The following is a 13,532-nucleotide window of genomic DNA, read 5'->3' as shown; positions in this document are numbered from 1 at the left end:
TTTTATAAGATAGAGCAAAGGTGAAGATGTTTGCCCTTACCAGCGTTTCTCACACTTTAATATGCAAATGATTACCTGGTGAATATTGTTAAAGCACAGATTATGTTCAGTAAGTGTATTAGTTTGCTAGGGCCGCTGTAACAAAGAACTACAAATTGGGTGGCTGAAACAACAGAAGTGTACTGTCTCACAGTTCCGGAGGCTAAAAGTCTGAGATCAAGGTGTTGGCCGTGTTGGTTCCTTCTGAGGGCTGTGAGGAAGAATCTCTTTCATGCCTCTCACCAGCTTCTGGTGGTTTCCTGATAATCTCTGGTATTGTTTGATTTGTAGGAGCATCACCTGAATTTCTGCCATCATCTTTACATGATGTTGTGTGTGTGTGTGTGTGTGTGTGTGTGTGTGTGTGTCTAAATTTCCCCTTTTACTAAAGACACCAATCTTATTGGATTGTGGTCCACCCTGCTGACCTCATCTTTTTTTTTTTTTAAAGGTTTTTTTAAAAAAAATTTATTTATTTTTATTTATTTTTGGGTGTGTTGGGTCTCCGTTTCTGTGCGAGGACTTTCTCTAGTAGCGGCGAGTGGGGGCCACTCTTCATCGCGGTGCGCGGGCCTCTCACTGTCGCGGCCTCTCTTGTTGCGGGGCACAGGCTCCAGACGCACAGGCTCAGTAATTGTGGCTCACGGGCCCAGTTGCTCCGTGGCATGTGGGATCTTCCCAGACCAGGGCACGAACCCGTGTCCCCTGCATTGGCAGGCAGATTCTCAACCACTGTGCCACCAGAGAAGCCCTGACCTCATCTTAATTAATTACATCTGCAATGCCCCTATTTCCAAATGTTGACCTGAAACAAATAGACTGCTGGGTATTTCTCCAGCAAAGATGGGTTTATTTGGGATCAGCAGAGAATTGCAGTTCAGGGTCTGCAAGCTTGGCCAGCCACGTGCAAGTCCCCGCAGGGCAAGGGAAGGAGCAGGCTTTCATAGAGGGGGAAAGGAAGCTGGGAGGGCTGTAGTAAACAAAGAGCCCGTGACTTTTCATTGGCTGAGCCCTTGCTAAGAAAGGAGTCTTTTTTTTTTTTTTTTTTTCCCTGTGTTGATATGCAGGTGTGAGAGCTCCCCCTTCTGGTCTCCCGACATCCGCTTAATTGAGGTTTCTATTTATTAATTTTTTACACAAGTGAGATCACATTTGGTACTGGGGGTTAGGACTTCAACATATGAATCTGGGGGGACACAGTCAACCCATAGCAGTAGGTCTGGGGCAGGGCCTGAGATTCTGCATTTCTAACAAGCTCCCAGGTGGTGCTGATGGTGCGAGAGCAATACAGTATAGTGAGACTTACCCATGGGTATGGATTTGGATGACAGGGACGTTTAACGAGGTCACCTTCAGAAAGGCTCTTCTACTCAGGGAGTAACAGGTATTTCATCTGAGCAATGCAGATCATAATTCCCTTTGGGAACCCCATCGTGTGAATATTCCAACAATGTTTAAAGCATTTTTTTTCTGACTATAAAAAATAATAGACTCATGGTAGAAAATATGAACTTGAAGCTTAAAAAAATGAGGCACACTATCCCAAGTCCTACCTTTGCTGTTGTCACTTAATGTACCTTGGAACCCATTCCATCATTTCAGTGATGACCACTCTCAACATTTTGGTGTTTGCCGTTCCTTTTCATGCATTTATTCATCCAACAAAAAGCTATTGAGTGGCCACTATGGACCAGGCACTCTTCTAGGATATAGCAAGGGACAAACTGTACAAAGGCCCTGCTCTTATGGGGTGGAAATTGTAGAGGAGGAGGCAGGCCATCAACAAGTAACTATATTATATGCCAGGTGATAAAGCGCCATGGAGGAAAGTAAGGAAAATTAGTAAAGGAATAAATAGTGATGGAAGTGAGTAACTTAATATGTGATATTGTCATTTTTAAAACTTTACTGATTCAGTAGGGAAAAGTTGCGTTGTTTTAAAAAATAAATTAATTTATTTATTTATGGCTGCGTCAGGTCTTCGTTGCTGCACGCGGGCTTTCTCTACTTCTGGCGAGCAGGGGCTACTCTTCATTGCTGTCTGTGGGCTTCTCATTGCAGTGGCTTCTCCTGTTGTGGAGCACGGACTCTAGGCACGCGGGCTTCGGTAGTTGTGGCACGCAGGCTCAGTAGTTGTGGCTCACGAGCTCTAGAGCACAGGCTCAGCAGTTGTGGTGCACCTGCTTAGTTGCTCCGCGGCACGTGGGATCTTCCCGGATCGAACCCATGTCCCCTGCATTGGCAGGCGGATTCCTAACCACTGTGCCACCAGGGAAGTCCCTATTTTGTACTTTTTAATCAGTAGGAAGGTTAACATTTTTTCCATGTTTATTAGTCATTTGTATATACTGTTTGAACTGTAACATTTTTTACCTAGAATGTTAGGGTTTTTCTTAGCAAGTAGAAACAGCAATAACTCTTTTTAAATTTTTTATTAACTAAAAGCTATAATCCTATGTCTGTTATACATTTTTATGTTTTGTTGTATATTTTTGTTTTATATTTTATGTTATATATATATATTTATTTGTATGTGTGTGTGGGTTTTTGTTTTAACATGTAGAAATTCAAGCAATTTTATTTGATCAAGTCTTCTGACTTTTCCTTTGAAGTTTTTAGTCTTTGATGAGACTAGAATTGGACCTGCAAGGGCAATTACTAAGCTAGTTTTGATCTGAACTTGTCCCTTACCGTTGGTGTGATGTTACGATTTATAATAAGAAATGCATGTCTGGTCTTCGTTCCCATTTCCTGCACAGAGCTCCTAAAACCCCTGGAATTTCCTAAATGATGAGAACAACAAAAGTGTTTTTTATTATGTTAAAGAGGTGATTTTTAGACCGCACCTAAAGATGGGGGCTGATTGACCCAGGAGCCAACTGTATTATTAGAGGGTTGAAAATGTCAGTCCCAGCCAGCTGACCTCCGGGGAGGGCAGAGGGGCTGGAGTCTGGATCAGTTGCCAATGGCCAATGCTTTAATCAATCATGCCTGTGTAATTGAGCCTCCGCAACAACCTAAAAGGATAGGATTTGGAGAGCTTCCAGGATGGTGAGCAAATGGAGATTTGGGGAGAGTGGCGCTCTCAGAGAGGGCATTCAAGCCCCGTGCCCTTTCGCCATTCCTTGCCCTGTGACGTACCTCTTCCATCCAGATGTTCATCTATATCCTTTATCGTTTCCTTGTATCATAAACTGGTGATCCAGTAAGTAAAATGTTTCTCTGAGTTCTGTGAACCGCTTTAGCAAATTAATCGAACCCATGGAGGGGGTTGTGGGAAGCTCTGACTTATAGCCAGTTGGTCAGAAGTGCAGGTGACAACCTGGACACCCCATAGCACTGAACGCTTAACTTGTGGAATCCAGTGCAGTCTACCTGGTGCAGGTAGATAGTGTGAAAATTGAGTTTAATTGTAGGATACCCCCCTGCTGGTGTCTGGAGAGCTGCTTGGTGAGGGTGGGGAACCTCCCCACCTCCACACATTGGAATCGGTGATCAGAACCTTTTAGTTGGCAACCCAGAAGGCTCCTGAGGCTTCTGACAGGTCCAGAGTCGCTCAACTCCCAGGAGCTGCCAGTGGCTCAGTCTGCATCTTCCACTACCTTCATCTCTGAACTCATCCTGTAGGTTCCAGATTTGACCCCAAACCCTTACTTCGCATTAGCTCTGATTCCTTCTAGAGACACAATTGCTTCTGTTGCTGCCAGTGGCTTTGTTTTCATGTTCTAGAATAATTTCTTCTCATCAGGAGATAGATGCTGAGAATTTCATCAAGTATAACAATGAAGTATTTGGGAGAAATACTATTAACTCTTTCATGATTTAAAAGTATCGTAGGGACTTCCCTGGTGGTCCAGTGGCTAAGACTCTGCACTCCCAATATAGGGGGCCTGGGTTCGATCCCTGGTCAGGGAACTAGATCCCACATGCCGCAACTAAAGATCCTGCCTGCCGCAACTAAGACCCAGCGCAGCCAAAATAAATAAATAATTTTAAAAAAATAAAAAAATAAAAGTATCGTAGCAACAGCAATTCATCACATGAAATGAGGTCTAACCTAGGGGAAAGATCAAGACCTTAATTACATTTTTCTGGAGTTCAACTGATGTCCTTATTTTACTTCATTTTCTTCTGAATGCAAGATTTTGGAGAATGCTGATATTATCTTTAAATTAAAGAGTGACATTTTGTTGTGGTTTTTGTGCCCTTTTAGGTTAAAGAAGAAATGAAAATCCTTACCCAAGATAAAGGTGTGAACTCCTTCAAGATGTTTATGGCCTATAAAGATCTGTACATGCTGAGAGATGGGGAGCTGTACAAGGTCTTCTCTCGGTGCAAGGAAATTGGAGCAATTGCTCAAGTTCATGCAGAAAATGGAGACCTAATTGCAGAGGTAAGTAACTGCCTTCCAGAACTTCCACAGAAATGAAAATGGCCATAACTTAAGGTGAGGATGACTGGCCCCATGTAGGTAAATTATTTTAATGGATTGGAAGAAAGGAAATTCAGAAACTAATTTTATGTGGCTTGGAAACACGTGACTTGAATTACTTGCTGCCTGGCTCTGAGTTTTTTGCAGGTGGTATATGTATTGGAATGAGGAGTTCCCTTTTTCAAATCAGTTATTAGATCTCAGACAAGGTTTATTCTAAAAACACAAATATTTTTCTTTGAGTCCCTAGCATTTTTTTTTTTTTAGGTAGCTCAAGCTGCTGGTTCAGAATGCCAAAGTGTGGACATCGGTGAAATCTGATGACTAAAGTAGTGCATTAGGTAGCTGTTTAAAGCCCCATTCTTTTCAGAAACTGGGTATTAAAATGTGCTGTGGAGGAATCTAGATGATATTTCTCATGTTAGTTTCATTATTAATGCCCGAAGGGTACACCATCTGCAAGATTTAAAGAGCTGTCTCTTACCCTTTATGTTAGCTGATCTTTCTCTCTCCCTGGGCTCACTTCCCATTAAAGTCAGTGAGATGGAGGCCCCATGGCCAGGATGGGGGGGGTGTGGTGGGCAGGGGGGCTGATAAGAGGAAAGCATGAGCTGTAAGCTCAAACACACCAGGTTTAAACTGGACTCCTCCGCGTCCTAGCTATGTGACACCAGGCGAGTGATTTTGACACTCTGAGTCTTGACTTCCTGCCTTTTTTGTAAGGAAGGAATAACACTTTTGGAGAGAGGAAATACTGGTCTAATATCACTCCGTGGATTGGGGGAGGAGGCAGTGAAGATAATGAATCAGTAAAACGTAGAACTAATTACATAATAGCATGAGTCGCTTCATCAAGGATATAATATGGGGGACTAGAATACTTTGTTTTATTATATTTTGTTCTGAACCAATAAAAAGTCTTAAATATGGACACTACTTTTCAAAGACTGTAATTAGAACAGACCTCATTATCTTTGTCACCTTTTCAATCAAAATATTTTGATTGTGAAATATGTATATGAAAAATTAACACATGCTTTGAGAGTAGTAGATTATTTTTACCCAAAACACACACTGTCTATGCCACAGTCACACACATCTATACCTATTAGATCTAAAATAAAAGCCTGGCAGTGCATTCGTTTCACAACAAAATTATGGGAGTTGTCGTTAGTAAACCTTTCTCACCGGTGTGCATGTTCCTGCTGCCTTTTTTAGGGAGCGAAGAAGATGTTGGCTTTGGGGCTAACGGGTCCCGAGGGCCATGAGCTGAGCCGCCCAGAAGCGGTGGAGGCAGAGGCCACGCTGAGAGCCGTCACCATAGCCGGCGCCGTGAACTGCCCTCTGTGCGTCATGCACGTGATGAGCAAGTCCGCAGCAAGGGTGATAGCAGATGCCAGGAGGGATGGTAATTCCCGAACTGTAGCCTCGCTTACAACTAGTACTGTTAGCTGAAGAGTAAGGTAAAATAACGCCAACCCGTGCTTTTGCTTATCAGAAAGTTGCCCATGAATTTCCACAACTTTTCTTTCTTTTTTATTTTGAATCTTTGAATTTTATTTTTTTATACAGCAGGTTCCTATTGGTTATCTATTTTATACATATTGGTGTATATATGTCAATCCCAATCCCAACGATTCTTCCTCCCTTTTTATTAGCATCCTTTCTGTGTTCTCGCAGTCTTACACGTCTGTCTGTTTCTGCCCTCTTCAGCCGCAAGCCCCGCCCTTCACACCACTAACTGCCAACTCTCCAGTGAACTTTACAGAAGCTTCCCTGGCTCTTAGGCACCTCCGCTAGCCCTTCCAGTACCTGAATCAGGGTCAGGCAGGGCACACAGTAGGTGCTCCACAAATTTCTTTTGAATCGAATTGATTCGTCTCACAGCAACTTGGTTGTTGGCGCGATTGAAGCAATTATCCAAATAGTGTTTTTATGACAATTATTTTAAGATTTTTAAAGCAAAGTTATGTTTACTCCAAATTGCTTAATTGCCTCACTTCTATAGTGTAATTTTATATGTAAACAGTCATCTTAAAAGAAAGAGAAAATCTATTTTTGGTAAGAATTGAACATGGAAATAATTTTATTCATTGGCCAGTACTGGGAAAGGAAGAATGAAAAACAAATGAGGTGTGTTTTATTCAGTACTTTAGACCCTTCTGGGATGTGGTACTGGTTTCTATCTCTCACTTTTAGGAACCTGGATAATCAGAAATCGTTGTGTAAATCATCCTGGCTATTTGTTTTTTTAAACTGAAACTGGCTGCATTTTTATAACATGGATCTTAAAAACTATGAAAATAGATTTGGCATGTCTATAATTGACACTAAAATAAATTTTTTCAAAATTGCTTCTTGTTGCTTGAGTTTCAATAAGGATTTTGTGCAAGCTAAATGCATTTTTAAATGTAATATATCAGTATCGTGTACTAAGAGTCACCTCAGTTTCACACAGGAGTTAATAAGGTCTTACTACCAGCCATTTCTGGTTGCTTTTTTTCCCCACATATAGTATAATTTCAGTATAAAAGAGCACACCACTTCAAAAAGAATCTGTACTTCAATTTTAAGTTATAGCTTTAGGTTTTGCCACCAGATGGCGCCATTGCTAGCTCTATGAAATTGGTTTTCTCTATTTGCTTTGCAAGTGGTGTACCGTGTGTCCCATAGCCTGTCAGTTAGGTCCGTAATGTCAGAATATGGTTTAACAAACAGCAAAATCAGCAGAAATGGTCAATCTTAACCCACCAGCAATCTGTGATTTTGCCAGTTGTGTCAGGAAACAGTTTCTCGATTAGAGTATTTATTTTGCATTGGGATAGAATTCCATTAGCAGCGGAGTAAGTCTAGGGAAGGTTTTAGAATGTAAATCGTAGGCAGAAAACTATTAAAATTAAATATGAATCTTTTAATTTTATTTTAAATTATTTTTAAATATAATTTTATATTTTGAATATGTAAAACGTGTACCTGGCCCAAAAGTCAAAGTGATATACTAAAAGATATATTCTCAGGGATATCTTGCTTCCTTCCCTAGCTTCTTCATCACATACCCCATAAGTAATTATTTTTATTAATTTATTTCTGGCCTACCCTGTAGTGTTTCTCTTTATGAAAAAGGAACATATCTATATTTTTATTTCTCTTTCTTTCCTACTTGAAAGGTAAAATCCATAGTGTTCTGTATCTTGTTTTTTCCTACTTGAAAATATGTCCTAAAGGTCAGCTCATATTAGGTATAGAGAGCTTCCTCATTCTTGTTTACAGGTGCAGAGCATGCCACTGTATTTGTTCAACTAGTCTCTAATTATGGATATTTGGGTCGTTTCCAATCTTTAGCTGTTACAAATAGAACCACAGTGATGTCCTATGCCTATGCTATTTCATATTTGTGGAAGGTGTATTAGTCTCCTATTACTGCTGTAACAAATTACAGCAAACCTAATGGCTTAAAACAACACACATTTATTATCTTATAGCTCTGGAGGTCGGAAGTCTGCAGTCGGTCACACTTGGCTGGAAGCAAGGTGTTAGCAGGGCTGTGTTCCTTCTGGAGGCTCTAGGGGGTATGCCCTTCCTTGCCTTCTCTAGCTTCTAGAGACCACCTACATTCCTTTGTTCCTGTCTCCCTTCCTCCATCTTCACAGCCAGCAATGGTGGATGGAGAACATTGCATTATTCTGATCTCTCTCTTCTACTTTAAGGGTCCTTGGATGACATTGAACCCACCTAATTAATTCAGGATAATCTCCCTATCTCAAGATCCTTAATTTACTCACATCGGTGAAGTCCCTTCTGCCAAGTAGGGTTAACATATTCACAGGCTATGGGGATTAGGACATGGACATCTTTGGGGCACCATTATTGTGTCTCCCACAAAAGGGTAGCCTCAGGGTAGAGTCCTAGAAATGAGAACCTGGAAATGGTTCAAAGGGCAAGTGCATATCTACTTTTTGGACGTTGCTAAATCCCTTTGCAAAGGGGTTGTAAACATGAAATACTTAAAATGTCAGCCCAAATGATTTACCGTAATAACACTTGTGAAAATACTCTAACGCGCAATTTTCCGAGGCAGCAGAGGTCCAGAATAAATTAGCACGAGAGATTGTTCCATCGCTGGCATGTGACCTCTCACAGGTGGTCAAGCAGTGTCAATCCATTCACATGGTGACTGCATCAGCCAATCCAAGGGCAGATCCATGGGGAGTACAGAGTGACAAGAGCTGGTGGACACACTGACCTTTTATAGAAGATTCCTCTACTCTGTATGCATTTATCATCTAACGTAGTTTCTGAACATAAAAGAGCAAGATACATCTATTCATTGTTATCTTGTTTAAAGAAGAAAAAATTCAGCCTTATAGATTTGTAATATGAACATCTGTAGATACCTTTGCCAGCCCATTCCATCATCTAGGGCCTTGCCACTCAGAGTGTGGTCCCTGGAACACAGTGCTGACATCCCGTGAGAGCTCGTTAGCGATGCAGGTCCTTGGACCTCATCGCAGATGCACTGAATCAGAATGTGCCCTTATAACCAGAACCCCAGGTGATTCCTATGCGTATTGAATTTGAGACTCACTGCCCCAGGAGGCACAAAAGATACCCGATTAGTAACTGTCTCTATTGTAGTTGCCTAGCAATACAATGCTCTTATTACCTTGGATTTTATTGTTGAATTGCCAACTATATACCCCAAAGATAGCGACCTGAGGGTTAATGATTATAACAGCTAACTTTGTTGAGTGCTTAATATGTGCTTGGCACATATTTTAATATATCCTTTATCTCATTTCAAGTTTTATTATAGATTATCTCATCAATGCATTGTAATATACAATCTTTTTTTAAATTGTCATAACAATGCTTCAAGCTAAATTTTTTCACTGTTTTGTGACTGATGAAATTGAGGCTTGGAAAAGTTTGGTAAATTAAGCCCATGATCACTTTACTAGTACGTGCTAAACCTGAAATTCAAGTCTATCCAACTCCAAAGCCCACATTTTTTATTACCCTCCACCCTGTTCCAGAAGAAATCAGTTTACAGAGTTGGGAAATGCAGATACCAAGTTTATATTTAATTGGTTTTGTTTATTGGCCTTACATTTTTAACAAATTTATTTAAAATATTGCCATCATTTTGTTATTTTTTTATCATTGTTAAAAGGAGAAAACATTCCAGAAATGGAAATGGTCAAGAATCTATTAAGTGAAGAGTAAACATCTTCTATCTCTCTCAGCTCAGTCCTTGGAACTAGCAATTTTTAACCATGTCTGTTTTTTTGGTGGTTTCCTTCAAATTTCTAAACCATAAATTTGTAAGTAGTGACTTATAAATTTTTGACAGTATCACTTGACTCTGAGTGATGAAAAAAGAACAGTCTAGCCTACATAAATCTTACCTCTCACCTCCTGAGTTTTGTTAGTAGTAAATGTTCATTTCAGGTAATATTACTTAAATTTATGTATTTTGGCTATTTTTTGTGTGTGGTATCTCTTTATTCTCTACTAGGCTGAGAAGGAATTGAGAGGCCCAGCATCACCCTCTCTGCCCCCTCCCGACTTCTTTCAGCCGTATTATTATCTTTACATGGACAGGAGTTACCGCATTTTCAGTTGGCTTTAGAACTAGAATCAGGTCTTTCAAGCTTTGTCTATAGGTTAGGTCTAAAATTTAGAACTGTTATAAAGTAAGATTGTGGAAATATTCTTCTTGGTAGAAACAATTCAGGAGAAGAGAACCTCAGAGGAATTTATATCACTAACTTGAGAGTGAAAGCTAATGTCATTTAACTCTTGGAGAGGCCATCGCCAAGTGTCAAGGTGAAGTGGGTTTCCTTTCCTACACTCCCATAAGATTAACGGCATGCCTTATTTTAATTGGCTACATATTTAGACCATTATTGTCTTGTAAAGTTTTTTTGGGCTTGGAATTTTTCCAGTTAGCTCTTTTGAATATAGGTTCAGAAAAGAAACATGTACACCTTCTATATCATGAAGATTTTCTAGCTTCTACCTCATACCTTCTATTGAATGGAATCAGCTTCTATTGAAATGAATCAGCTCTTCTTGCACAGATATTTTTTTAGGAGGAGAATCTTTTGGCTTTCTGCTTTATTTTTATACTTTCCAAGCTGTAGAGATGCCATCCTTGGATTTCTTTTCACAGAATCCTAGGTTGGATATACTGTTTCTTGGATCCCATCTCTCCCCTTTCCTTGAATTACTGTGAAGATTCTCATGTAATTTTTTTTTTTTTAATACTAATTGTAAAGTCTGCAGTGGATATATAGGTGTTCATCCAGATTTTATGTTTTTGTTTTTAAATTTTGTATTTATTATTTATTTATTATTTTTGGCTGTGTTGGGTCTTCGTTTCTGTACGAGGGCTTTCTCCAGTTGCGGCAAGTGGGGGCCACTCTTCATCGCGGCGCGTGGGCCTCTCTTGTTGCGGAGCAGAGGCTCCAGACGCTCAGGCTCAGTAGTTGTGGCTCATGGGCCCAGTTGCTCTGCGGCATGTGGGATCTTCCCAGACCAGGGCTCGAACCCATGTCCCCTGCATTGGCAGGCAGATTCTCAACCACTGCGCCACCAGGGAAGCCCCTCTCATGTGATTTTTTAAAAAAATATTTATTTAGTGAGTTATTTCGCTGCATCGGGGCTTAGTTGCCCTGCAGCATGTGGGATCTTAGTTCCCTGTGTCCCCTGTGCTGGAAGGCAGATTCTTAACCACTGGACCACCAGGGAAGTCCCTCTCATGTGAGTTTTAAAGGAAGAGTGTTAGAAGGTAAATTTTCTGATTCTTTGTCCTCAAGCTTGTTTGCAACTTGAATGGACATAGAATTCTAGGTTCAGAATTACTTCCTTGTGAATTATAAGGGCACCATTTCATTCTCTTCTGGCGTCTAGTGTTACTGATACATAGACAAATGCCAATAAAATTCATGTCCGTTTGTCACTTTTTTCACCATCCGGAAGATTTTTATATTTCCTCTTCATTTTAGACTTCCAGAAATTATATTAAGACTATGTTTAGCAGTAGGATTTTTAAAAATTCACCTTCATGTTCAGATGTCTGTTTAATCTGAAGGCTGATCATTTTTTTTTTTTTTTTTTTAATTTATTTATTTTTGGCTGTGTTGGGTCTTCGTTTCTGTGTGAGGGCTTTCTCTAGTTGCGGCAAGCGGGGGCCACTCTTCATCGCGGTGCACGGGCCTCTCACTGTCGCGGCCTCTCCCGTTGCGGAGCACAGGCTCCAGACGCGCAGGCTCAGTAATTGTGGCTCACGGGCTTAGTTGCTCCGTGGCATGTGGGATCTTCCCAGACCAGGGCTTGAACCCGTGTCCCCTGCATTGGCAGGCAGATTCTTAACCACTGTGCCACCAGGGAAGCCCCTGAAGGCTGATCTTTGATTCTGAAAATTTTTCTTCTATTATTTCCTTCATATTAATTTTCTCTGTTCCTCTCTTGGAACTCCAGAATAAGACCTCTTGAACTAAGCCTCCATGTCCTTTAACTACTTTCACCTTTAAAAAAACCTGCTTTTTGCTCTGTATTTTAGGAAAGGATTTTGTTTACTTCTTCTTTCCTTCTAATAAACTTTAATTTTGGTAATGATATATTTATTTCCAAGAAAACACTTGTTCTCTGATAGCTCTTTTTTTTCCTACAGTTGCTTACTTTTAAATTTTTTTCCTTCAATAGATGAGATCTTTTTGACCTCATTAGAATACTAACAGAGATTTTTTTTTTTTTTTAATTCTGTTTCCTGGATTATCTTTGTTTCTTGCTGAGTCAATTTTTCAGTTTTTTTTTTAAACATCTTGGCCCTTCTTTTTATGTTGTTTGTTTTTTCTTGAAGTGTCTGGTGATCTTGGGCTGTCTGTATTCATGACTGGACAGTTCAGGTGATTAGAGTAAGGAGCTGGTGTGGATTCCCTCTGCTGTTGAGCAGGCCCCGCCCCCAAATGAGAGCAGCAACAATGAGACTATGAACTTTGTGAATGTAAATGGGGCGTGGTCACTGGTGAGCTTCGGTTTTCAGGTGAGCTTCACTCTGTAGCATCAGCACCACCTTAGAAAGCTTTGTTCCCCAGGCAGAGGGTGGGATGAGGGCTAACTGCCCCAACTCATCCCCTTCCCCACACCAGGAGGAATGTCTGTCATGACCCTTCTGCTCGTTTGAGTTCAAGCTGTAGCTGCTTCTACTTTCCTTTAGAAGCATTGCCATCCCATCAGCTTTCTGTCTTCCTACAATCTGTCATAACCTCTGGTCGGCCATGGTTCCTCTTTTTATTCTCAGCACAGTTTTGGATTTTGTTCATCTGTTGTACATCTTCACCAGGGTTTGATGTGAACTGGGAAGCAAGAGACGGGAATGCATGTTCAGTCCATCAACTTTCTTTCAAAGCCTGCGGTTTCCCTACCATGATATTTCCTTTTAGCATTCAGCACCTGCAATAAAAAGTGAAAAGCAGGTTACAGGGAAAAGAAGAAAGCTTTCACATGCAAGCCATGGAAAGCTGAGTTGCCTTTGACCGTTTGCAAGGAATTTCAATTTCATGCTTATTTCAAGTCTCAGTTAATCTAAGTTGAGTAACTAGGTTAGTTCCCATCTTTACTGTGAGAAGCCACTTTTGCAAAAAATGAGGCAAAGGAATCAGAAGGCTGTCCCTAGGGTGTTATCCTTTTCTTCCAGAAGCAGAATCCCCCCTCCCTTGCTCCATACCCCCAGTATAAAGTTGGACAAACCAGCTGAAATTGTATCTCATATACAAGTTCCCACCTACCACTCTCAGACCTCTCTCACTCACTGTACTCTAGTCTTTGTCCAAATAGTATATGTGTCAATATATGTCATTTGTTTCAGTGGCAGAGGTATTTTTTACTTTGGTTTGAGTAGCTTTGGGTATCGATGTTCCTTTTCTGCCGTGTATTGACATATGGAATTAATAATGTTTAAAAAAACATATTGTTCACCTCTCCTTCCCACCTCCCAGTAAAACTTGCATGCATATGGATTCATTACTTTTCTGGTGCTTTGCTTAGAATGGTGGCG

At 40.6% G+C, this 13,532-nt stretch overlaps 1 pseudogene across 1 annotated transcript in view; it reads left to right on the top strand.

Moving 5' to 3' along the window:
* LOC309664492 (dihydropyrimidinase-like) overlaps positions 1-13,532 on the top strand; it is a 77,965-nt pseudogene that overhangs the window by 15,512 nt on the left and 48,921 nt on the right. The window contains exons 3-4 of the transcript XR_014268442.1: positions 4,253-4,432; positions 5,690-5,912. The product of XR_014268442.1 is annotated as a dihydropyrimidinase-like (transcript). The remainder of the gene's footprint in view (positions 1-4,252; positions 4,433-5,689; positions 5,913-13,532) is intronic.

The sequence above is a fragment of the Balaenoptera physalus genome (genome assembly GCF_965194825.1).
Source record: "Balaenoptera physalus genome assembly, chromosome: 7".
Taxonomy (NCBI): Eukaryota; Metazoa; Chordata; class Mammalia; order Artiodactyla; family Balaenopteridae; genus Balaenoptera; species Balaenoptera physalus.
The sequence above is the reverse complement of the archived record's forward strand: the minus strand, read 5'-3'. Positions and strand labels throughout refer to the sequence as shown.